General features: G+C 40.4%; 1 protein-coding gene and 1 long non-coding RNA gene across 42 annotated transcripts in view; one reads left to right on the top strand and one right to left on the bottom strand.

Moving 5' to 3' along the window:
• LOC147373953 (uncharacterized) overlaps nucleotides 1-13262 on the bottom strand; it is a 133314-nt gene extending 120052 nt beyond the window's left edge. For 4 of the 41 annotated variants that reach the window (XR_015162270.1, XR_015162259.1, XR_015162258.1 and 1 more), the window contains exons 1-3: nucleotides 12870-13234; nucleotides 12163-12214; nucleotides 8264-8361 (exon numbers count right to left, since the gene is read on the bottom strand). The gene's annotated coding sequence lies outside the window, so the exon portion shown is untranslated. Of the gene's footprint in view, nucleotides 1-3544; nucleotides 3977-8263; nucleotides 8362-12162; nucleotides 12215-12869 lie in introns of those variants that run through there. The other 37 variants (XR_015162262.1, XR_015162257.1, XR_015162263.1 and 34 more) reach the window with 23 other exon arrangements.
• LOC147373954 (uncharacterized) lies at nucleotides 10942-12732 on the top strand. Its single transcript, XR_015162289.1, has 2 exons — nucleotides 10942-11055; nucleotides 12054-12732. It is a non-coding gene; the product is annotated as an uncharacterized LOC147373954 (long non-coding RNA).
• Nucleotides 13263-23103: the final 9841 nt, after the last annotated feature.

Raw genomic sequence — 23103 nt, 5'->3', positions numbered from 1 at the left:
TTGTTTCCCTTTCTGTTCCTTCTCAGCCTCCTTTGTGGACTCATAGTCTACTGATACTCAGCCATTAGATTCAAAGCTTGCCAAGGCCTAGGTGTTTTTTGTTTTTTAATACATGCTATCTTTCTAGGCAACTCTATCCAAGACCATTAGTTTTAACTGTTCTATCTAAGCTATTTATATCTTAGACTCAGATACTTCCCTGAGGGCCACATGGATATATCCAACAGCGTATTTATACCATCCTTTGGTTTGTCTCAAAGGCATCTTACGTCCAAGACCAAATCCAGACTCTTCCCGCAGACATCTGATCTCTGCCAGTGAACCCTGTCTCATCGATGCCTCATGCAACTTTTACTGGCCATTTTCCACCATTGGACTTTTGCACATTTCAATCTCGCTGCCTGCAATGCTCTCCCTTTTTCTCTTTCCGTAGGTAATGCCAGACATTCTTTATATGTCAAATATCTCTTCCTCAGAAAACTTGTCCATGTCCCACAAGTGTAGGTCAGCTTTCTAGGTGACATTCCTTTTCCTTGGAGCACTTATATAAATGTAAATATTTGCATCTATTAACTAGTGTGATTAGTCAGTCAATCTCTAGGGCTTCTACTGAACTCTTAACAGCCTCCCCAACAGGACTACCCTTGTTGCTACTCCAGGGTCACTGGTTTCCAGCACAGTGAGTGGACACTCTTATAGCAGGCACTCAATAACATTTGTTTAGACTCACAGATGTAGAGAATAGACTCACGGTTGCCAAGAGGGAGGGATGTTGGGAGGAATAGACTGAGAGTTTGAGATGAGAAGATGCAAACTATTACACAGAAGATGGATAAACAACAAGGTCTTAATGTATAGCACAGGGAACTATATTCAGTATCCTGTGATAAACCATATGGAAAAGAATATGAAAAAAATACGTGTGTGCACATATATATAACTGAATCACTTTGCTGTACATCAGTAATGAACACAACACTGTAAATCAACTATACTTCAATTAAGAAATAACATTTGTTTAAATTATGTGTGTGTAATCATAAGTAAATGAATGATTCGTATGTAGTGTGATATGATTTATTCTAAGTGTTAAGTAATTTAGATGCTGGTTTTACTTTGTGGTCTGGATTGTTTTATTTTGTGCCTCTTTTATTATGTTGTGTGAGCAATATCCAGAGAGTTGTGGATTTCAGTGGCCTGCCGGACACTCTGATACACCTGGAATTGTCACAGCACTGCAGACACTGAAGGATAAGATGTCAGGGGCCCACGGAAGAATATTAAGAAAGTTGTTCCTGACAATGAACATCAAAAGTCTCCACTGGCTTCCATTCTTGCTTAAAAGCCTCTCTTGCTAGAAGCTAAAAATTATATTATTGGATATGGATTCTTGTGGTAACAAGGAGGCAGGGAGCTATTTGAGAAGACATTACAATGCAGATAGGGGCTTAGTCTATATAACTTTGGGTTAAAGTCCCTTCCTTTGAGATAGGCTTTAAATGTAATGTCTGCTTTTCTGAATATGGAGGACTTCATAAAGAACACAAGAATATTTGAAGTTTTTTTTTTTAAACAAGCAGACTGATCTTTTTTTCTATCCATTCTCAGAGGATCCTAGAAAGACCATAAAAGAGGCCTCCTGGCAATGGTAACAAAGGGGGATTAAAGTCAAGGTTAGGAGGCTGCCAAAGTAAAGAATTCTATTTTGAGTAGAAAGAATAGAGAGTGAAATTCAGTGACAATGCAGATGAGGATAAGAAACATTTTCAAGGCGCTGACCATGATCCTGGCACTTTTCCAAGGGTTTACTATATATTATTTTAATCAACATAATTTTATGAAAGCGGTACTATTTTTATCCTAATTTTAGAGATGAGGAAGTGGGAGCATAATGGGCTGAGTAACTTGCCCATGATAATCAATGTCATGCCACGGTTATACATTTTTTCAACAGAAAATGCATTTAGGCGTGATTAAAGAGCATCCTATAGTCCATGCAATGAACAAATGATACTGGGAGGAAACATGCCACTAGATCCAGAATGAGGATTGACTCTTAATGGGATGGTTGTTGACTGGGCCCACAGTTGTTTGTAAATCTCCCTTCTTTAAAAGTTGCTTACTTGTTGAATGAGTATATTCATCTGTCTATGTCTTAACAATCGACAGATTTTTCTGAACATGTTGAAGACTTAAACCAAATCCTTGCTGGGCTTGATAATGAGACTAATGGACACTTGTGGGAGTGAACATTTTTCATTTCCAAAAATTGGGGTCGAGTGGAATCTGGGAGCATGGAAGATTGTGGTCTTAGGTCCTTGATGCATTTGCATATAGATCCTAACCATGCTGCTTGGATTCAAGGACCAGGTGTGTCATCAACTATATGTGTCTCAGAAAATATACTACAGAAGGCCATTCTCCTCTTTGTAAAGAAAGAGTATGCAGAGTAAGGATGTTTTTAGTTTAATTGGAGTCACTTAGCAAGTGATGGAGGGATCCAAAATTGAAGCTGCTTAACAAGAGGCCAAAGTTCTTTGCATTAGTAAAAGCACATATATATTCAGAAAATAATGCATTAGGGTCTGAATAAGTTGGAGGACAAATGTTCCAGCCCTTGGAATCAGTGAATATAAGGGTCCTACGGTGGCTCAGTAAACAAGATCCCAGAGATCCAGGTAAGAACTTCCCATGAGAACATTAGGAGACAACAGCAGGAATAATGTGCAAGTGAGGAGGTCTCTCTGGAGGTCTGCAAGATTACAGCCATTCGACTGTTGAAGTTTCCTGGGAATCTGGGTCAGGGGTCATTGGGAGCAGCTCACTAGGGATTCAATCGCTGGGAGTGTTGGATGTCTGACCTCCTGCAGGTGTTCCAACACACACTAGAGGGCGCTGTGGAAGAGTGGAGGGTGGTGACTGTGACAAGGAGAAATCTGAATGAGGCATAAGGATTAAAACATGCCAGAAAGGGGGACATCCCAAATCTACTAGGATAAAAATGTCCTAGAAGAGGCAAGAGACTGTGGGATGAGATCAGCTCAAGTCACCGTTAGGGACATCATGTGGCAGATGCAAAAATTACATGCATTCCTCCTATTTTAGGGTTAACCGAGGTGGAAGAATTCTCTCAAGTCTTTCTGGCTTCAAATGAGAGCATGCAAAGGTCAGTTCCATATGAAGACAGAAAATAAAACATGAATAAACAGAAAGCTGTACCACATTACTGAGTAAATTTAAAATCATGAATATGTGAATTGTCCCATTAATATAGAAATGAGTGCAATCCAAATTAGAACCCTGGTATGTGGGTTTTTTCTTTTGGATTAAATGAATTTAAAATTCATATGGAAATATAAATATTCAAGAATAGTCAAGAAAATTTTGAAAAGGAACTCTTATAAGATATTAAATTAGGTGAAACCTCTGTAAAAAAGCAGTATAATGTTAGCATAGGAACAGACAAAGATATAAGTGGAACTATGAAAAGTGGGACCCCCTAAAATAGATTCTACCGCCTTTAGGAATTTAATATAGGAAAGTATTTTATAATTCATCAGGGAATAGTATTTTATTTAATACATAATACTAGCAAACTTGGTTATGCATTGGGAAAGAAGAAATTTGATTCTGTCTCTCACATAAGAATAAATTCCACACAGAATAAAAGCTGAAAGGTAAAGAATAACATAATACATTTTAAAAGAAAGTGTAGGAGGCCATATATGCAAACTAGTGGTTGGGGAGGCAGGAAAACAAGCTATTAAAAATTAGTCATATTTAATTGGGCATAGATGGAACTCTACCTCATCATCATAAAGGCTATACATGACAAACCCACAGCAAATATCATTCAAAACACCATTCTTGATGGTAAAAAACTCAAAGCCTTTCCTCTAAGATCAGGAACAAGAAAAGGATGAACACTCTCACCACTTTTATTCAACATAATTTTGGAAGTCTTAGCCACTGTAACCTGAGGAAAAAAAAGAAATACAAAGAATTCAAATTGGAAAAGAAGTAAAACAGGTCACTGTTTGCAGATGACATGATACTATACATTGAAAATCCTAAAGATGCTATGTGAAAACCACTAGAGCTAATCAGTGAATTTGGTAAAGTTGCAGAATACAAAATTAATGCACAGTAATCTTTGGCATTCCTATACACTAGCAAAGAAAGAGCAGAAAGAGAAATTGAGGAAACAATTCCACTTATCATTGCAACAAGAAGAATAAAATACCTAGGAATAAGCCTAAGCAGAGACATTACTTTGCCAACAAAGTTCTGTCTAGTCAAGGCTATGGTTTTTCCAATGGTCATGTATGAATGTGAGAGTTGGACTGTGAAGAAAGCTGAGTGCTGAAGAATTGATGCTTTTGAACTGTGGTGGTGGAGAAGACTCTTGAGAGTCCCTTGGACTGCAAGGAGATCCAACCAGTCCATCCTAAAGGAGATCAGTCCTGGGTGTTCTTTGGAAGGAATGATGCTAAAGCTGAAACTCCAATACTTTGGCCACCTCATGTGAAGAGTTGACTCATTGGAAAAGACTCTGATGCTGGGAGGGATTGGGGGCAGGAGGAGAAGGGGACGACAGAGGATGAGATGGGTGGATGGCATCACTGACTCGATGGACGTGAGTATGAGTGAACTCTGGGAGCTGGTGATGGACAGGGAGGCCTGGTGTGTTGTGATTCATGGGGTCACAAAGAGTCGGACACGACTGAGTGACTGAACTGAACTCAAGGAGGCAAAAGGTCTATTCAAAAAACTGTAAGGTACTGATGAAAGAAATCAACAATGATACAAACAGATGGAGAGATATACAATGTTCTTGGATTAGAAGAATCAATATTTTCAAAATGACTATATTACCCAAAGCAATCTCTAGATTCAATGCAATCCTTATCAAATTATAAATGGCATTTTTCACAGAATTACAACAAAAAATAAAATTTGATTTGTATGGAAACAAAAAGACCCTGAATAGTCAAAGCAATCTTGAGAAAGAAAAATAGAGCTGGGAGGAACAGGCTTCCTGACTTCAGACTATACTACAAAGTGCTGGTCATTAAAACAGTATGATACTGGCATAAGAAAAGAAAAATAAAGTGGAACAGGATAGAAAACCTAAAGATAAACCCACATACCTGTCACCTAAACTATAACAAAGGAGGCAAGGATATACAATGGAGAAATAAAAAGTCTCTTCAATAAGTGGTGCTGGGAAAACTGGACAGTTACATGTAAAAGAATGAAATTAGAACACTCCCTAACCCCATGCACAAAAAAATAAACTCAAGATGGATCAAAGACCTAAATGTAAGGTTGGACACTATAAAATTCTTAGAGGAAAACAGGCAGAAAATCTTTAATGTAAATCACAGCAAAATTTTTTCTTTTTCTTACCTCCTAGAGTAGTGAAAATAAAAATAAAGAAATGGGACCTAAACTTAAATGCTTTTGCCCAGCACAGCAAAAGAAACTGTAAACAGGATGAAAAGACAACCTTCAGGCTGGGAGAAAATATTTGCAAATGAAGCAACTGATAAAGGATTAATCTCCAAAATATAGAAACAGCTCATGCACCTCAATACCAAAAAACCAAACAACCCAATCAAAAAATAGGCAGAAGACCTAAGTAGACATTTCTCCAAATACAGATGGCCGAGAAGTACATGAAAAGATGCTCACATCACTTATTATTAGAGAAATGCAAATCAAAACTACAATGAGATATCATACCTGTCAAAATGGCCATCATCAAAAAATCTACAAACAATAAATGCTGAAAAGGCTGTGGAGAAAAGGGGACCTTCTTACACTGTTGGTGAGAATGTAAATTGATACAGCCACTATGGAAGACAGTAAGGAGATTCCTCAAAAAACTAAAAATGGAACTACAATATGACCAAGAATCCTACTCCTGGGCATATACCCAGTTCAGTCCAGTTGCTCAGTCATGTCCATCTCTTTGCAACCCCATGAACCGCAGCACACCAGGCCTCCCTGTCTATCACCAGCTCCCAGAGTTCACCCAAACTCATGTCCATTGAGTCAATGATGCCATCCAACCATCTCATCCTCTGTCGTCCCCTTCTCCTCCTGCCCTCAATCTTTCCCAGCATCAGGGTCTTTTCAAATGAGTCAGCTCTTCGCATCAAGTGGCCAAAGTATTGGAGTTTCAGCTTCAGCATCAGTCCTTCCAATGAACACCCAGGACTGATCTCCTTTAGGATGGACTGGTTGGGTCTCCTTGCAGTCCAAGGGACTCTCAAGAGTCTTCTCCAACACCACAATTCAAAAGCATCAATTCTTCAGCACTCAGCTTTCTTTACCTAGAGAAAGCCATAATTCCAACAGACACATGCACCCTAATGTTCACTGCAGCACTATTTACAATATCCAGGACATGAAAGCAATCTAAGTGTCCATCAACAGGGGAATGGATACATATACATATATACAATGGAATATTACTCAGCGATAAAAAGGAATAAAATCGTGTTATCTGAAGAAATGTGGACCTAGAGACTGCCATACAGAATGAAGTAGGTCAGAAAGAGAAAAACAAATATTGTCTATTAAGGCATATATGTGTAACACAGAAAAACAGTACAGATGAACCTATTTGCAAAGCATAAAGAGAGACACAGACTTAAAATATGGACACTACGGGGGAAAAGGTGGGGGGTGGGATAAAGTGAGGGATTGAGATTAACATATATACATTACCACATATAAAAGAGATAACTAATGAGAACCTACTATATAGCATAGGGGGAAAAAAGAAGGTAAAATATGTTTGTAGGACATATATTAAGTTAATCTTAAAAATGCATTCCAGGGGCTTCCCTACTGGTCCAGTGGTTAAGAATCCGCCTGCCAACGGAGGAGACACAGGTTCAATCCCTGGTCCGGGAAAATTCCATGTGCCATGAGGTAACTAAACCTGAGTGCCATAACTACTGAGCAACACAACCTAGAGCCTGTGCTCCCCAACAAAAGAAGCCACTGCAATGAGAAACTCACTCAACATAACCAGAAAAAGCCATAGCACAGCAATGAAGACACAAAGCAGCAAAAAAAAAAAAAAAAAAATTTAAATGCATTTCAAAATACATTAGGTGCAGACAAGTTCTGTTTGAATTCCATTTCGGCAAGATATCCAGAACAGTCAAATTCATAGAGTCAGAAGGTACATTGGTAGATGCTAGGGGCCAGGAGGGTGGGGGCTTGGGAAAGGGGAATGGGACTTCGTGTTTAACAGAGACAGTTTCAGTTTAGGATGGTAACACATTCAGGAGATGGGTGATGTTGAGAGGAGATGGGTGATGTTGAGAGGAGATGGGTGATGTTGAGAGGAGATGGGTGATGCTGAGAGGAGATGGGTGATGCTGAGAGATGGGTGGTGTTGAGAGGAGATGGGTGGTGTTGAGAGGAGATGGGTGATGCTGAGAGGAGATGAGTGGTGTTGAGAGGAGACGGGTGATGCTGAGAGGAGATGGGTGGTGTTGAGAGGAGATGGGTGGTGTTGAGAGGAGATGGGTGGTGTTGAGAGGAGATGGGTGATGCTGAGAGGAGATGGGTGGTGTTGAGAGAAGATGGGTGGTGTTGAGAGGAGATGGGTGGTGTTGAGAGGAGATGGGTGATGCTGAGAGGAGATGGGTGGTGTTGAGAGGAGATGGGTGGTGTTGAGAGGAGATGGGTGCTGCTGAGAGGAGATGGGTGGTGTTGAGAGGAGATGGGTGGTGTTGAGCGTCGTACGACGACGTGAATGTACTTATGCCACTATGTCTATATTATGTGACTTTTACCACAATAGCAAAAATACATCAACAAAGCAAAACCCTTGTTGCAAAAATAAACAAACAAAAATTCATCTCGACTATCTAGTCCTCTAAAAAAATTAGTTCTATTTGATCTTACAAATGTTAAGATTTTAAAAAGTGAAATATAACAAATATTGTATAAAGCGTTTATATCGTTTGTAGCAGAAAAAGCATCTGCAATATAATAGCTAAAGAGTCAGTAACATATGAACAACTATAACAAATTACAATCACACCAAAAAAGACAATGCAATAGAAAAAGGGACTTAGGTTAGAAACAGGCAGATCACAGAACAACTCCAAATGGGTTGCTATCAGCAACAAAAGGCCTTTAAGCTTGCTACTACCCAGAGGAAAACCAATAATGGTAACTATGAAGTATTAGTGTACATCAATGATATTGGCAAAAATTAAAAGAAAATTTCACCTACCTACTGTTGGCACTTAATCATCAGGAAAACAGGGTGCTCATGTGCTGCGGATCCACGCATGAACTGCTCAGAGTTCTCTGAAAACAATCTCGCAAAATCTGTCAAAAAAAGAGAAAAATCTATGAAACACCTGGAAATCTAATCTTTAAGGATAAAAACAAACATACTCGGATGTCTGTTGCAGCAGTCTTTGTGTACTAAAACTCCTGCAAACAAGTAAATACTTATCAAGAAGGGATTGGTTATATAGATGGAGGCATAGCTGACTAAGGCATATCTTGCAGTTATGAAAGAATCACCTAGAGCTACACAATCTGACTTGGAGGAATTCCTGAAGCTGTTAAACTAGGCGTGCAAGATGCAGACAGAGAGGGAGGGAGGGATGGAGAGAGGGAGGGAGGGATGGAGAGAAAGAGGGAGGGAGAGAGGGATATGTAAAACACAGTCCTAGTTTTATGAAAGCTAATGACAAAAAAGCCACTTGTTTTTATACATGAGTATATTGTATATTTGTGTGGTTTACTTATATAGAAATATGTATATGTTCATAACTATATGCACAGAAATATCATGAAAGAATGGTCACTGAAAGTCACTGTGGACACTGCATGATATGAGGTTTCTAAGAGACCCTGAGACAGGCTGGGATCTGAGATTCTTAATTGTAGTCCTTATATCTGGACAAATGTCTCCTTAATCAAAAGAATGGATGCTTTTCAACTGTGGTGTTGAAGAAGACTCTTGAGAGTTCACCTTGGGCTTTAAGGAGATCAAACCAGTCAATCCTAAAGGAAATCAGTCCTGAATATTCATTGGAAGGACTGATGCTGAACCTCCAATACTTTGACCACCTGATGCAAAGAACTGACTCATTTGAAAAGACCCTGATGCTGGGAAAGACCGAAGGCGGTAGGAGAAGGGGACGACAGAGGATGAGATGGTTGGATGGCATCACCGACTCGATGGACATGAGTTTGAGCACGCTCTGGGAGTTGGTGGTGGACAGGGAAGCCTGGCGTGCTACAGTCCATGGGGTCGCTCAGTCGTGTTTGAGGAGCAAAAGCAGAGTACCGTGCATGGTCCCTGCACACCACACCACCAAAGGGGTGGGCAGACAAGCTAAGCCACTCTCCAGGTCCAACCCACCTATTCACCCCAACTTTCACCACAATTAAGGAACCAGCTCACCCCCCCTGCCTCAGGGTGAAAGTAAGGGCATCTGTAATTTGTTCTCACTCCCTCATGCTACAGCATGAATCCCAATAAAGCCTTGCTTGAATTCATATGGCCTCTTATCAGTTTCTATTGATTAAAAGAGTCCAAAGACCCTAGTCAGTAACAACCGCAGTGTCTTTTGACTCTGAGGATGGACCTCAGAACACGGCAGCTGAGAAGACAGACTTCAGGGCCAGAGGGAGCGGATCAGAAGTCCACCTCCACTGCCTTTTATCTATGCTATTTATCGAGTTTCCTGTGCCTCAGTTTCCCTTATTGGTAAAACAGGTTTATAATACCTAACTCACAGACTGTTCAGAGAATTTAATGAGAAATTAACATACTTGAAGTACCTAGAACAGAGTTTGGCACACAGTAAGTGGGAGAAGGCAATGGCACCCCACTCCAGTACTTTTGCCTGGAAAATCCCATGGACAGAGGAGCCTGGTAGGCTGCAGTCCATGGGGTCGCTAAGAGTCGGACATGACTGAGTGACTTCACTTTCACTTTTCACTTTCATGCATTGGGGAAGGAAATGGCAACCCATTCCAGTGTTCTTGCCTGGAGAATCCCAGACACGGGGGAGCCTGGTGGGCTGCCGTCTATGGGGTCGCACAGAGTCGGACATGACTGAAGCGACTTAGCAGCAGCAGCAAGCAGTGTATAAGTCCTTGCTAATGAAACATTCCCACATTGCTTTATATTGTGGCAATTAAAAGGTATTATTTCAGAAATAATATTAAATGACATTAAAGGAACAAACCCAGGTATAGTGGAGTTTTCTGACTAAAAAAAAATGTATGGTTTTATAATTTCTTCCCGTCAGTTTCTGTAAAAGTAGGAGCAAAAAACAAACAAACAAACAAACAAACACCAGAACCTCTCTTTTTGAGTGGGAAGAAAGAAAGAAGAGGAAAGAGTGGTAGAAAGGCAAGAAGCAAAGGTGGAAAGAATGAAGAAAGATGTATACATGTCTGTATGGAAGGGTCTCTGCAGCATAGTGGAGAGTGCCTGGTGCAGTGTGTACAGCGGTGATAACTGTCAGTCAAAATTAAGATATGCAGGGACTGATGCAGAGACAGGCTGGGACCTAGGACCCTTGCACATGGACAAACATCTCCTAAAGCAAAAGAATACAAAGAAACTATAAGGGACTAGAATAACTGCACATAAGTGTATGTGTGTGCTAAGTTGCTTCAGTCATGTCCAACTCTTTGCAACCTATGGACTGTATGTAGCCTCGCCAGGCTCCTCTGTCCATAGGATTCTCCAATCAAGAATACTGGGTTACCATGCCCTTCTCCAGGGGATCTTCCCAACCCAGGGATCAAACCCATGTTTCTTATGTCTCTTGTATTGGCAGGTGGGTTCTTTACTACTAGTGCCACCTGGGAAGCCCTGTAGGTGGGGTCAATTATGAACAATAAGATACAAAAAGGCCACAAACCACCTGCCACTTCTAGGGTGCCGGGAGCAAAATTAGGATACTTAGCATGATCCCTGCACACAGCACCATCGAGGCAGACCACCTAAACCACCCTTCTGGCCTGATCCACCCCGTCCCTCACCCACCCCAGGTACAGGGAGCAAGCAAGAGCACCTGTTATTTATTTCCACTCCCTCCTGCTGCAGCTTGAGTCCCATTAAAGCCTTGCCTGAATTTCTCACCTGGTCTCTTATCAATTTCTATTGATTAAAGAGTCCAAGGGCCCAGGTTAGAAACAATGACAGCAAGGTGGGGAAGATAGAAAGTCCCAGAATGTGTCTTTCTATAATAGGGAAGAAGTAGTCTGTCTCCACGGAGAAGGCAATGGCACCCCACTCCAGTACTTTTGCCTGGAAAATCCCATGGATGGAGGAGCCTGGTAGGCTGCAGTCCATGGGGTCGCTAAGAGTCGGACACAATTGAGCTACTTCACTTTCCCTTTTCACTTTATGCATTGGAGAAGGAAATGGCAACCCACTCCAGTGTTCTTGCCTGGAGAATCCCAGGGATGGGGGAGCCTGGTGGGCTGCCGTCTATGGGGTCGCACAGAGTCGGACACGACTGAAGCGACTTAGCAGCAGCAGCAGTCTGTCTCCATATTAGATCTGCTTGTTTTGTTTTAATCTTTGTATTCTACTTTTGCTTTGAGTTAAGAAAGTTGCCTATAGCCTGAAAATATACAGGATGACCCATTCTCAAGGCTCTGACATTTAAGGGTATAACACGTTTCCACTCATATGGAGGCAAAAACTTGTAGAAAAGAGAAAAACATTTGTTTTGTTGGAGGTTTACAGGAACATTGAGACCTGACTTCTGTGGACAAAGGATTGTTGCATTAAGAAGTCTGCAAAATCCAGCCTGGCCCCTCCCTCACCTAGCCTTTAAAAATACTTTGGTGAAAACCTTGAGGGAGTTTGGAGTTTTGGGGGCTACAAATCACTCGTCTTCTTGCTTGAGCCTGCAATAAACCTTTCTCTGCTCCCAAATCCCAGGTTTTGGTATTGTTTGGTCTCACTGTGTGTTGTTGGGCATATGAAATTCCATCCACTAACATTCCCATATAAACAATGATTTAACAATTATCCACAGACTAAAATAGCTCTGGGAAAGCTCTGAAATACAATTAAGAAGCTGCAACAACCTAGTGGAACCGCAAAACAAAGAATGGCCACATAAGAAAAGGAAGGAAGAATCTTACCTGAGTCACTCCATCCCTCAGCTCAGCAACTCCTCTCGGACCTGAGCTCAGTCTGTGGAAGAGGAGCAAGAGAACCCTAGCAGCTTTCACCATGAGGACCCCACAAAGGCCTCCCTGCTCCTGTGGACTCCTACAGCCTCTACCACTGAGAATCTCCCAAGCCTTCACCAATGTGGACCATAGCTATGGAGCTTCTGAGAGCCCACACCACTCAGCCTCTCTGGAACCAATATTATAATGAAATAACCTCTCCCCTCCAGTCCCTGTATGAGTGCTACTGTGGATGCGCATCCTATATTTAGTGCACCTGAAGCCCGTATCCCCACATGACCTTGGACCCAGAACCAAACTTGCCACAACAGTTCTTCCCACTGAACCAGTGAAACCGTCACTAGAAGCTGATAACTAGTAGAAACACTTGAACTTGTCTTATAAAACAACAGATAAAGGAACAACATGTTAAAACTCCTTTTGCTTGTAGACTGTCTTCACTGATTAAGTTCGCTTTTTAAATTTTTTTTTTCTTTTTAGGCTGTGCTGGGTCTCAGTTGCCACAAGCAGGATCTTTAGTTGAGACATGAGGGATCTAGTTCCCTGACCAGGGATTAAATCTGCGTGCTCTGCATTTGGACTGCAGTCCTAACAACTGGACCACCAGGGAAGTCTTTTTCCTGAGAGATAGGAAAAAAATATCTTTAATTACATACCTGTTCCGTTTCACACAGTCCAGCTGGTTTATAGGAATGTGGAGTCAGCTCCTACCTAGTGTGAACTGACTAGAGCTAGTTAGGGCCACTGACCTTAAAACTGGATTTGTGTATGTTCAGTGGATGACTTTTGATGTCAGAGAGCCAGAAAACTCTACTCTCAGATCAGGCTGAGCGCCTCTGTTTTGAATATGCAGATGAATGACTGTAACCTGGACGCACTTGCGCAGAGCACCAATTGCCGCCCTTTTCCCCTGCCACCAATCACCTTTCCCCCAGCCTAAGACCATTCTACTGGCTCCAATCCCCTTGCCTTCGGGGGATGAATCTGAGACTTGTTCTCCTGTCTCTTCACTTCATTGCTTTGTGAATAAGTGTTTTCTTGGCTGTAAACCTCAGCGTATCAGCATTTGGCTTGCTGTGTGCTGGGTAAACGGACTTGGTTTGGTAACATTAATGCTGTGACATCTACTCACAAGTGAAGATCTTTCCCTGCAGAAGCCAGTCAATAAAGTTTGGAAGAAGTGACTGTTAATAATACTTCCGATGTGAGGATCCCAGTGCAAGACTGCAGGGAAAACATAAAATCAGGTAAACATGACACCATGAAAGGAAGACAATACATTTCCAGCAACTGACACAAAACAAATGGAAATCCGTGACATCTTTGATAAAAAATTAAAGGAAATTGTTTTAAAGAAGTTCAGAGAGCTACAAGAGAACACAGATAATAATTCAATGAAATCAGAAACAAAATTCATGAACAGGAAACAAATAACCTAAATAAAAATGGACTAGGGACCTAAATAAACTTTTGCCTACAGAAGACATACAAATGATGAACAGGTATACAAAAAGGCACTCGACATCACTAATCATCAGGGAAATGCAAATCAAAACCACCAAGAGATATTATTTCATATCTATTAGGGATATTATTAAGAAAATCAAGAGATAGCAAGTGTTGGCAAAAATGTGAAGAAAAGGGAACCTTTGTGTACTGTTGGTGGCAAATTGGTATAGCCACGATGGAAAGCGATACAAGATTCCTCAAAAAAGTTTAAAATAGAACAATCAGACTATAAAAGCAATCCCACTTTGGGGTTATAATCCAAAGGAAACAAAATCAGGATCTTAAAGTACTATCTCCACTCCCATTTTTATTACAGCATCATTCACAAGAACTAAGGTAGGGAAATAACCTAAATGTTCATTGATGAATCGATAAAGAAAACATGACACACACACGCACTGAAACATTATTTGACCAGAAAACAGAAGGGAATTCTGCCATTTGTGACAATATGGATGAACTCTAAGGATATTATGCTGAGTGAAATTAACTATACACATAAAGACAAATACTACATGCTGCTTTTTTATTTTTTCTGGTCAGGCCACAGGGCTTGCAGGATCTTAGTTCCCTGATCAAGGATGAAACCCTGGCCTATTGCAGTGAAAGTACAAAGTCCTAACCACTGGACCACCAGGGAACTCCCTACATGTGTTTTTTATTGCAAAACAAGTTACTAAAAATATAAACTCAATAAAACCAGAGGTTGGAGTTGTGTTGTTGACAATGATGAACTGTTTTCTAGTAGACCAACCTCCTGAGAATGCATAGAAAAGCTGAGTAGAATTACACATGTACACTCACACAAACTATTTGAAGGCATCAGAGAACTACCCAGCCAGTGAGGACTCGAGGAAGGTAAGAGTACATTAATTAGGGAAGCGAGGTAGTTGGAACATTTGAACATTTTTCATTCCCAGCTGTCAGCTGGGAGCTTTTGCTGGTTAAAAAGCAGTCTCAAGGCCAAGAGGTTGAGGAGAAAACCAAGGCTTACAGAGAGAGAGAATGAGTAGAAGTTCTGGAAGTCTCTGGGGAGTTAGATATTAAAAATTGGAATACAAGCCCACAAGGGAGGAAGAGATGTGGTAAACACCCTAAGCAATCAGTTGGGATCACAAAAGGATAGATACTCAAAATTAAATGAATCATAAATTGCCCAACCTTCACACACAAAAAATGGTTTGAATGAATTTAATCTCTATTGGGGTCAAGATGATCTTCATTCCTCTAATTGCTCACCAAAAGCAAAAATATATTTCACTTGGGGGAAGATATCACTAACAGCCTCAATTTATCTTGATAATATGTAACATAAATGTCTTATATTCAATCAAAAATGACTTGGTATGCAAAATGGAAGGAAAGAAAGAGAGGGAGAAGAAAATTATTTGACTGAAAATAAAAACGCAAAAAACATTTAGATGAAAAATTCAAATATTAGAGTTATCAAATAAGAACATAATTGTGACTCAGAAGCTCAAGGAATTTAATGACAAGATGGTGAATTTCACCATATAACAGATGTTATAGAGAAGAATCAAATAGGAATTCTAGAATTGAGAGAAAACTGAAATTAAGAATTCAACGTTGGAGAATTTTGACTACTGATCAGGCTGTTGACATAAAACATCATTGTTCCTGCCCAAACAACAATGTATCAGTTAAACTAAAAAAAAAGTCTTATTTTTAAAATGATATTAAAATTACATTGAAGACCTGTTGGAACCATAAAGTCTAAATGATCTATATTACAGAACAAGGCAAGCCCTTTCCAAGTGAGGAATGAATGGCAGTCTGTTTTACATGTAGGCATAATTATCCTCTCTGGTAGCATGAATGTGCCACTCAAAATATGTCAAGAAAAAACTTGTTGGCTCAGGTGCTGGGAATATGCTAGAAGACAACCTTTCCTTAAACTATTCAAAGATTGCCTCAACTACAGAAAGCCAACCCATCCCAAGTCACACCTTTTGGGTGTGGCCTATACCTAAGGACTGATTGAAGCATTTTGGCTTAATACAGGAAAGCTGTGACTGGCCATATTCTCCCAGGACTCCTTGGAGTGTGCCTGAGACTACTGTGTTTGTATTACAGCTTGACTTACCTATTTGCTTCTTTCCTTTCTCTCCTATAGATATTGATTCCTAAAAAACATACTGTGCTTCAGACTTTGTCTCAGAAACTACTGACTAGAGAACTCCATCTGTAGACAGTTACTGCCATGAATGGCCCAAAACATGAACATTAAAGTGGGAATTTTGGAGCTATATTACTCTCTAACCAGCTGCCACTGAAGGCCTCATCACTGGTGATAAGTGGAGCACAGACATTGTTAAAAATTTCAGCAGTGATGAATGCACATGCATGTAAAGAGAATGTACTAGCTGGTGAAATGTATCAGCCGATATTTTAAAAGTATGGGAGAGGAGAGACTTCCCTGGCAGTCCAGTGGCTAAGACTTCACCTTCTAGTGCAGGGTGTGTAGATTCAATCCCTGGGTGAGCTAAGATCCCACACGCCTCATGACCCAAAAATCAAAACATAAAAGAAAGCAAACCCCAAAAACTAGAAGCAATATTGTAACAAATTCAATAAATAAGACTTTAAAAATGGTCCACATTAAAAAATTTTAAAAAGAAAGTATGAGGGAGGAAAGTACTTCAACATATTAAAGACAAAATCTGAAGATCCTATAGCTGGGATCATTCTCAATGGTGAAAAACAAAGCTTTTCCTCTAAAATCAGGAGCAAGTCAAAAACGTCAACTTTTACCACTTCTATACAACATAGTACTGGAAATCCTAGGCAAAATAATTAGACAAGAAACAGAAATAAAGACATCAAAATCTAAAAGGAAGTAAAATTGTCTCTGTTTGCAAATACGATCTTATGTATAGAAAATCCAAAATACTCAGTGAAAAATAGTATCATACTGGCAAAATATTGTTAGAACTGATAAATGAATTCAGTAAAATTGTATGACATAAGCTCAACATATATAAATCAATTGCATTTCTATGTACTAACAATGAACTATCTGAAAAGGAAATAAGCGTAATAATTCCATTAATAATAGCACTGAAATGAATAAAACACTTAGGAGTAAACTTAACCAAGGAAGAAAGACTTGGGTACTAAAAACTATGACATTGATTAACTTATTAAAGAGATCAAAAATGAAAAGACAGCCTATGTTCATGGATTAGAAGGCATATGTTATTAAAATGTCCATGCTGCTACTGCAGCTAAATCGCTTCAGTCGTGTCCGACTCTGTGCGACCCCATAGACGGCAGCCCACCAGGCTCCCCCGTCCCTGGGATTCTCCAGGCAAGAACACTGGAGTGGGTTGCCATTGCCTTCTCCAATGCATGAAAGTGAAAAGTGAAAGTGAAGTCACTCAGTTGTGTCCGACTCCTAGCAACCCCATGGACTGAAGCCCACCAGGCCCCTCCGTCCATGGGATTTTCCAGGCAAGGGTACTGGAGTGGGTTGCCATTGCCTTCTCTGGTAAAATGTCCATACTACCTCTAAATGATCTATAGTTTTCAGTAATCCCTATCAAAATCCCAAAGGCATTTTTAACAGAAAGAGAAAGAATTATTCTATACCTTCTATGCCTTGAAAAATCAGAGGCATCATACATCCTGATTTTGAAACATTTTACAAAGCTACAGTAATCAAAACAGTATAGACCAAGGAATCTATGGAATAGAACAGACAGTCCAGAAATAAATCCATGCATATACACTCAACTGATCTCAGGGTGGCAAAGAGTACACAGTATGGAAATAATATTTCTTTCAACAAATGATATTAAGAAAATTGGATAGCCATATGCAAAAGAAAAAAACTGGGCTCTTATATTTTACACAAAAATCAACTCAAATGGATTAATGAGCTGATTTCAATTTCAGTTAAAGACTTGAAATTGTAAAAACCCTAGCAGAAAAATACAGAGAAAAGTTCTTGATATTGATCTTAACAATGATTTCAAAGACACAACAACAAAAGCACAGACAACAAAAATAAATAAGTAGGACACATTAAACTAAAAAATTCTGTGCATAAAATAAAACCATCAGCAGAGTCAAAAGGCAACTTAGGAAATGGGAGAAAATATTTGCAAACCATACATTTGATAAGGGGTAAATCTCCAAAACTTATAATGAACCCCTACAATTCAACAGCCATAAAACTAATAAACTGATTTTTAAATTAACTAAAGACTTGAAAGGGTATTTCCCCAAAGAATACATACAAATGGTCAATACACATATGAAAAAAATGTTTAACATCATTAATCACTGGGAAATGCAAACCAAAATCATAACATCACTTCACACATCAAGACAGTTATCATGGGAAAAAAAAATAAACAACTATACACTGTTGGTGGAGATACAAAAGAGTACAGCCATTCTGGAAGGTGGTATGGTGGTTACTTAGAAAATTAAAAATAGAACTACCATATGATCCAGGAATCTCACTTCCGGGTACTTATCCAAAATAATTGAAATCAGGATCTCAAATACATATAAGCACTCCTATGTTCCCTGCAGCACTGTTTACAACAGCCAAGATGTGGGAACACCCTAAATGTCCATTAACATAGAAATCAATAAATTAAATGTGGTACATACAAACAATGAAATACCAGGCAGATTTTTTTTTTAAAAATAAGGAAATCTGGCAATATGCATGGCATAGTGAAATCTTGAGAATATTATGCTAAGGGAAACAAGTAAGATACAGAAAGACAAATCTGCATGTTTCTGCTTATATCAAGTATTTAAAATAGTCACAGTCATAGAATCAAAGAGTGAAATGGTGGTTACCAGGAGCCAGTGGGAGTGGGAAACAAGACATTACTAATCAGTGGCTGAAAAGTTTCAGTTAATCGAGATCTGCTATACGATGTGATTCAGTCCACAATACTGTATTGCACACTGAAAAATTTGTTCAACAGGTAGATCTCATATGAATTATTCTTATTACAATAAACTGAAATTAAAAAAAAATCAAATTTCATTGGTGTATAGGTGCTTTACAATGCTGTGTGTTTCTACTGTACAGCAGAATGAATCAGCCATAAATATACATATATCTGAAACATTAAAAAAGGAAAATATGCAGGAATCAGTAACCAAAAATATTATGGAGTTAGATGCCTAATGCAAAATTCATTGACAATCTAGAAAAAGATAACAAAAGATTAAAAGCAACTAACTGGTAGTTGAAAGGCCAACATGAGTACCTTGATGGAGACTGCTTCCCTGGTGCTGTGCTGTGCTTAGTAGCTCAGCTGTGTCTGACTCTGTGACCCCATGGACTGTAGCCCACCAGGTTCCACTGTCTATAGGGATTCTCCAGGCAAGAATAATGGAGTGGGTTGCCATGAGCTCCTCCAGGGGATCTTCCCAAACCAGTAATTAAACCCAGGTCTCCCGAATTGCAGGTGGATGTTTACCCTCTGAGCCACCAGGGAAGCCCAAGAATAGTGGAGTGGGTAGCCTATCTCTTCAGGGAATCTTCCTGACCCAGGAATCAAACTGGGGTCTCCTGCACTGCAGGCGGATTCTTTCCCAGCTGAGCTACCAGGGGATTCAGACAGTAATGCAATGCGGGCGACCTAGGTTCGATCTCTGGATTGGGAATGGAGAAGGGAATGGCTACCCATTCCAGTATTCTTGCCTGGAGAATTCCATGGACAGAGGAAACTGAGGGCTACAGTCCAGGGGAACACAAAGAGTTGGGCACAACTGAGTGACTAACAGTTTCACTTACACTTTCACTTCTGGAGACTGCAAAGAGGCTCTGAAAAGTATCTGCAGGAATTGGCAGTCCATTGGTTAAGACTCTGAGCTTCCACTGCAGGAGGAGTGGATTCGATCCCTGGTCAAGAAACTAAGATCTGGCATGCTGTGGTGCAGCGCGGGGGAAAAAAATTATCTGTGGTGGGGGTGCAGGGAAATCTAACCTTGAGTCTTAGGACTCAATCACTAGGGTAGCAGGGTTCCAGAGGTTAAACTCTCAGCCTTGGTAGATGTTCAACACCAAAATTAGATTCTTGTTTGGGAAACAACATACACTAACATATGGGATGAAAACACCTGGGTTGAAAACCCTAAAACCCTTAAATCCACAAATTTTCCTAACACTTCTGAGACATCAGAGTGGCGCATCCCTCTCCATCAAAAGCAGCACTCTAGGGTCTTCCTTGGTGGTCCAGTGGTTTAGACTCCGCCTTCCAATACAAGTGGGGTGGGTTTGATCCCTGATCGGGGAGCTAAGATCCAACATGCCTCCCGGCCAAAAAACCCAAACATAAAACAGAAGCAATATTGTAACAAATTCAAGACTTTAAAATGGGCCACATTAAAAAAAAAAAAAGAGTGAGTACTCTAGGGAGTGAGGGAGGGAAGAATTGGGAGTTTGGAATTAGCAGATGCAAAGTATTACATACAGAATGGATAAACAACAAAGTCCTTCTGGATAGCACGGGGAAATATATTCAACATTTTATAATAAAACATAATAGAAAATAATGTAAAAAAGAATGCATGCATGCTCAGTCATGTCCGACTCTTTGTAACCCAAGTCTCTTATGTCTTCTGCATTGGCAGGTGGGTTCTTTACCACTAGCATCACTTGAGAAGCCAAAACGATGAGGCCATGTTAAAAAAAAAAATGAAGGGGGTTTTACAGGCCAACTCTGGAATAATTTGGGCATTGATAAGAATGAATAACAAAAGAATCATGAGTCCATATTGACAATAGATAATAAATCTGTAACATTATGGGAAGAAACGGAAAGCTCTTTCATACAGTAGAGTACCAGTTGACAAATATAGTAGCACTGTTAGAAGTAGAAAATTGCCATTTAAAATTCGTCTTAGAGGGACTTCCCTGGTGGTCCTGTTCTTAAGACTTTGCCTTTCAATGCAGGGAGAGTGGGTTCTATCCCTGATTAGGGAACTAAGATCCTACATGCCTTGAAGGAAAAAAGAAAAAAAAAAAGCATAAAGCAGAAGCAGTATTGTAACAAATTCAATAAAGACTTTAAAAATGGTCCACATCAAAAAAAAAAAAAAAAAAACCCCAAAACCAAAAAGCCATCTTAGTAAATATGATTTTAGGCAAAAACCATTATGCACACCAAACTGAGGGAGGGAGATTTTGATCCCCAAAATGAGGCATTTACATAGTCTCAGAATGTCTACCTTCAACTTTCTTGTTTATTACAGATGAAAAAACAGTAGCTATAGAACAGAGAGCCCTGACAACACAGATGACCACTAATGTCATCAGTTATGGTCAAAAGGTCCATGTTTAAAGGTAAAAGTCTGGGCCTTATGGAGGATGATCAGCTTCAGAAATATCTGAAGGTGGGAGGCAGGAAATGATGGGAGGGTGAAGAAACTGCAGATGATGTCTGGAAGGGACCAAAGCACACGTGTCTACCATGTTCAAGATGCTCTTCTTGTGAACCACAGAGTAGGGGATGGCCTGGGACTACTGTCCAGATCTCCCTCCAGGAAGTGTCTGCTGCCCAAGTAGGGCCTACCAAGTGGGCTTCCCTGGCAGAGAGCTGCCTGGCCCCAGTTCACACCCCTCCTAGGGCCACTGGCCTCCAGTGACGGGTGTAATGGCCCAGGCCCTGTGAGCAGCATGGGGACAGTCTAGGGGCAGTGCTTGCTACACAGCCCCAGGCTTGCCTGGGTGTCCAACTTTCTCCTCTGCTAATTCTGCTCACTCCCTGTGCCTTTCACAAATGCAGTGATCTCTAATTTGCACCCCAAAGTCCCCCCCTGCTTCCTTAGAACCCAACCTGTAACAGGTTCACTCAAAAGCGACTGCTTTTCACTAAATTAAGAAGGAAAATAAGGACAAATCAGCACTTACAAAAATACATTGTTCCAGAAGAAAGCGGCAGATGAGCAGGAGCCGTTCCATCTAATGAAAATCTTGTTTTTGGAAATCTCTTTGTCAGTGATTTGGATTGGGGAATACTTTTTTTGGAGATGCATGCTGTTTTGAAGAAGGAGGTTGGATTCTATATGAGTTTCCTAGATCTGCTATAACAAAGTAACAGGAACTGGGTAGCTAAAAACAACAGAAATTACAACCTCAGTTCTGGAGGCTGGAAGTCTGCAATCCAGGTGTCAGTGGGGCCATGCTCAGCCTCCCAGCTTCTGGAGTTGCTGGCAAACCTTGGTGCTTCTTGGAATGTAGCTGTGTAAGGCCCACCCCTGTCTCCATCATCACATGGCCCTTGGCCCTCTGCGTCTTGTCTTCACCTGGCATTCTCCTCAGTGTAGGTCTGATTTCTAGTCTCTTCTCCATTTTTTAAAAATAAAGACTGCAGTCCTATTGAATCAAAGGCCCACCCTCTTCAGTGTGACCTCATCTTAATTTGCATCTTAATTACAGGAAGTCCCCTACATATGAACCTTCCAGTTGTGAACTTTTAAAGATGAACGTGGGTACTAACCCCTGTGTGCCAACTGTTATACTTTACTACTGTACTTTTCAAGGTACTGTACTTTAAGATTAAAATTGTTTATTTTATTTTTCTGTACATATTATTTGCGTGAAAAGTATTATAAACCTATTACAGTACAGTACTATATAGCCAGTTGTGTTAGCTGGGAACCTAGGCTAACTTTTGTGGACTTGCAAACAAATTAGACTTACGAACACACTCTTGGAATGAAACTCATTTCCAAATAAGGTTAAATTAACAGGTACCAGGGGCTAAGACTTCAATCATCTCTGTAAAGAAAAAACTCCTTTAGTGTGTTTCTTTTCTATCTCAATACTACTGTCCACCAAATGCTGGGGGCAGGGGGTAGGTTTCAACATGCCAAGTAATTCTGAAGCCCCAGCTGGGTGTCCTACAGGTCATCTTGGTCCTGACACTGTCCACCCAGAGTCAGCACCAGATCCCATAGTTTAAGGGCTCAGTCCCACCCTCCACTTCAGATGCCCATGGCAAAGTCTGGGTTGTTACCTGTGCTTCCTACCAACTGGCTGTAAATTGGAGGTTCCCATGATGCCCCTACTGGGATTTAATTAATTTGCTAGAGCAGTACACAAAACTCAGAAACATTTCACCTACTAGATTCCCGGTTTATTATAGGGGTATAACTCGGGGATTGCCAGATGGAAGAGATGCATAGGACGAGACATGTGGGCAAGGGTGTGGGGCTTCTGAGCCCCCTGCAGGCCCTACTCTCTCTGTCCCACCATGCGTTTACCAAGCTGGAAGCTTTCTGAATCTCATCCTTTTGGTTTTTGTGGGGGCTTCATTACATAGGCAACGGAGAAGGCAATGGCACCCCACTCCAGTACTCTTGCCTGGAAAATCCCACGGACGGAGG

Source organism: Bos grunniens, chromosome 4, assembly GCF_055505025.1.
Source record: "Bos grunniens cultivar Pamir isolate PY7600 chromosome 4, Bosgru_T2T1.0, whole genome shotgun sequence".
In the NCBI taxonomy this organism is placed as follows: Eukaryota; Metazoa; Chordata; class Mammalia; order Artiodactyla; family Bovidae; genus Bos; species Bos grunniens.
Note: the sequence above shows the minus strand (reverse complement) of the source record. Positions and strands in the feature narration are given on the sequence as shown.